Genomic DNA, 4,001 nt, shown 5'->3' on the forward strand with positions numbered 1-4,001 from the left:
GGTAGAAACATGCATGAACATGAGGATGACGATTCTCTTGATATACTTGAGACAACATCTGTTGCATGTAGACCCACTGAAGACCCAGTTGATGACGTTGTCGATGTAATGCAGGCAATTCGTAGTGATCACAACGAAGGCATTTGGGAAAAAACAATTAATTAATAGGTTAATATTTTCACTTTTATTGACTTTATATGTATGTTCATCATAATTGAATTATTACTAACGTTGTATAATTTTTTTAGGTATGTCGGCCTCAGACTCAGGATCGGGAAAGAGCAGACGTGGACGAGGCGTCACCCGAGTGACAGATGTGACATCCGGACGCGTGGATGGTCAGAGGAGGCATGTTGACATTGACCCCAGATCAGGTCATCCATCAGGGCCAAATGCTGATAGGTTTAGGAGTTATCTGGGCAAGTTAGCAAAAAGTCATGTCTCTATCCTTCATGCATGTTGGGATGACGTCCCAGAGGTCGACAAGAACCTCTTATGGCAAGATGTTCAGGTATGTTTATACTTCATGCAATTTGTGATATACTTATCTGTTATGTTTTCTTTTGGTAACAAGTTTTTGGTTTTAAACAGCAACATTTTGATATTCCAAACACAATGCAAATCAGAAAGAAAGTGTTATCGCATATAGCGATAAGATGGAGGGATTTCAAGACAAGGCTGACACGACTATATGTCTTTGGAGATAGACAACATGAAAATCCATCTCAGCATTATACCTTCACAGAGGAGGATTGGATGCAGTTTCGTGCATCTAGAGAGTCTGAGGAATGGAAGGTATGTTTCTTAAGATCGCCTTTCATTGACTTTTTATGATTATACACTTACTTATATACATGGTTTCACAGGATAAAAGGTTAGCCGCCCAAGAAAGACAAAAGTTAAACGACGCACCCCACTTGTTATCACGAGGTGGATATGCAAAATTGGAGAAGAAACTGAGAAAGTCTAGAGCCGATGCCTTGGGACTTGAGTCGCCCGACCTAGCACCTGCACCTGCTAGGTACGAGCTGTGGAAGGCTGCTCGGACTAAATCTGATGGGAACATGACATCTTCCTCAGCTGCCTTGATCTCACAGAGAATTGTAAGTTCAAATTATAAGCAGTTATTTGATTGTGTATCTATCACAGCATGTCTTCTAATCTAAGTAACTTGGTTTTTTTATGTGCAGGATGAGTTGGTTGAGCAGCAGACTCAGGGCACATTTGCTGGCCAAGGTAGGGACGACATTCTGACAACGGCCATTGGAAGGCCCGAGCACCCAGGACGTGTACGTGGAGTTCCTGGGGCGATTGGTCTTCGTGACTATTTTGGCCCTACACAGAAAACCCCCCAATCAATGAGTCAGGAGACACTGAGGCAGATGGATCTTCAATGGGAGGAAAGACTCAACCAAAGCATGAGATCAATGGAGCAACGATTCATGGAGCAGCTACAAGAACAAAAACAAATACAAAGAGCGCTTGAAGAAAAGCTGCATTCCATGACGCAAGGCGACATGGGGGTCGATGAAACTCCCACACCACCTCGTGTCAGCACTAAAGGATCATGCTCTGCTGTAGACCCCACTCAGTATAACGGTCAATATGAGCTGTTGGTTGATGGGGATCCCCCACGCATTGTGGCTGTCGGACGAGTGCTTGAGGGAGGGGAGACCATTCATGGTGTTGCCATATTACCCCAGCACGTGCGTGTGACCATTGACGAGGTTCGGGATCCCCAGGCTCAGGTGCCTGTACCCACTCCAGAAATTAACTTTGTGGGGGAGGCCATAGGATCATTTATTGCATGGCCTAGAGCATTGATCATGTCCCACATCGCTACTCCACAGGTATAATGTCTTTTAAAATAGTATTTCTATGTTTATTCTTCATATAATTGTTGACAAAACTTTGACGTAAATTCTTATCTTCAGTTCACACGTCCTCAGAAGCAGCCAATTCATGATACAGTCATACATGAAGATGATGAGATGGCTGAAGCGGAGGATGATCCTCTATCAAAGTTAGTGACAAAATTACCCAGATTAAAGAAAGCATCATTAGAAGTCTACTGGGATTTGAGGGTATTTGGTCTTCCCCCACATGTGCCAGTTTATATCACATTTTCTGATGCATTGGAGGTGATTGGGGGAGACAGGATGTTGAATATTTCCATCATTCAGCTGTGGTGCATGTAAGTTACTCAATTTGGTCTTTCATATTACTTTTATTTACATTGTTATATAGTTTCTAACAACTTAACTTTGTTGTTTTAGGTACATGGACACAATCGTTGTAGACCAAGGTCGGTCTTCCATGTACGGATTTGTTGAACCTCAGACCATTCAACCGTCTGGTAACACACTTCAAAACAGACAAGATTATTTGCAAACATGGATGGATGAGTCAAAAAGAGACGTTTACCTTGTGCCATACATAGACGGGTAGGTGTTGTTATATGTGGTCAGTTTATTATTATAGTTTCGTTAATTAGTTGAATAACTATTTGTCCTTCGTGATAGGTCGGACTGGCAGCTGATGGTAATCCTTCCCAAACAATGTAAAATTATATTTTTTTGTTCGTTGCACAGGAGGATGAAAACTGAGTTGAGAACCATGCTTCAAGGGTAAGTGTTTCTCCAAAAATGACTTTGAATTTGATGTTCACCTTCAACTTTTATGATAAAATAGTCATATTAATTATACTTTGTGTTTTCAATCTGTACAGAGTTATTGGTAAATCTCGTGGTCAACTGGTTCAAGTTTTGTATCCAAAGGTTGTAAGTCATTTAACGTTTCCTTTTCATTTATGTTATTGAATGATCTAAATTCTTAACTATTTAGTTTGTTATTTTAGTGTAACCACCAGGTAGATTCATGGGAATGTGGCTTCTATGTGATGTGTTGGATTAAGACCATCATTCGAGCAGTCATTACAGATGACTGGAATGAGGTAATGATGTATACCTTCAATACATTACAAATCATATTCATCTACAACTATATATGAAACAATAATGAATCTTTGTTGAATTTTGCAGCGCTTCAAGACTACATCGCCTATTACAGAAGACACAATTAAACAGATAAGGCAGGAGTGGACCGCTTATCTTCTGCAAAGATGGAGTTAGGAATAGTTATATTTCTTGTTGAACATTGTTTAGTTTTTTAGTTTAAGTTTTATGTTGATAGTTTGGTAGTGGATTGAACTCCACATTAAGTAGAACTTTGTTTATATAAAACGCATTTTTATATTATTGCAAAATTGTACTGGGACATTTTTCTGCTTTTCAGGTGTGGTTTTATTGAAAAAATAAACTAATTTTTAAAAAAAAAACGCCCAGTAGACGTCCGTTAGTGCACAGTCGGACGTCTACAGACGTCTGTCAGTGCACACACGGACGTCCACCCCCCAGCTCCTACCTAAAACATTTCAGCAAGGTAGACGTCAGGGGGGAGGAGGCGGACGTATATATAGACGTCCGTCCAGACACAACGGACGTTTATATAGGCGTCCGTCCAGACACAACGGACGTTCATGTAAACGTCCCTCCTGACACAACGGACGTTCATGTCGACGTCCGTCATGACACAACGGACGTTCATGTAGACGTCCGTGCTGACACAACGGACGTTTTACAGAGACGTCCGTCCTGCCACAACGGACGTCTGAGCGACGTCACCCACATAAACGTCGGGCATACGGCGGACGTCAAAAGGCCAAAATATCGGACGTTAAAACCCCTTTCTGCACTAGTGAGACTCCCTCTAGCCACCTTCCTTGCACACTGCCTCCATTTTCATTTTCCTTGAATTCCACCATGCTCCACCTTATTTCTCTCATTTCCATAATGTTGCTTCCATACGCGTCAGCCATTCCTTCGCTGACACATCCTTACGCACGCGTCAACATTCACGGTGCCTTATCATTATTCCCTCTCGCGCATATCAGAGAGCCTCATTCTCATTTCTCTCCATTCCAAGTTTCTCGCGTCTCCACA

The 4,001-nt window shown here is 41.8% G+C and overlaps 1 long non-coding RNA gene across 2 annotated transcripts; it reads left to right on the forward strand.

Annotated features, from left to right (window-relative positions):
* The first annotated feature begins 2,528 nt into the window (after nucleotides 1–2,528).
* On the forward strand, nucleotides 2,529–3,259 carry LOC148205225 (uncharacterized). 2 transcript variants are annotated; one of them, XR_015786886.1, is made up of 4 exons: nucleotides 2,530–2,627; nucleotides 2,731–2,777; nucleotides 2,858–2,953; nucleotides 3,042–3,259. It is a non-coding gene; the product is annotated as an uncharacterized LOC148205225 (long non-coding RNA). The 2 variants fall into 2 exon arrangements; XR_015786885.1 differs by having other exon boundaries at nucleotides 2,529–2,627; nucleotides 2,731–2,953.
* The last annotated feature ends 742 nt before the right edge of the window (nucleotides 3,260–4,001 follow it).

Source organism: Vigna umbellata, chromosome 1, assembly GCF_029865625.1.
Source record: "Vigna umbellata cultivar VRB3 chromosome 1, Vumbellata_1.0, whole genome shotgun sequence".
Taxonomy (NCBI): Eukaryota; Viridiplantae; Streptophyta; class Magnoliopsida; order Fabales; family Fabaceae; genus Vigna; species Vigna umbellata.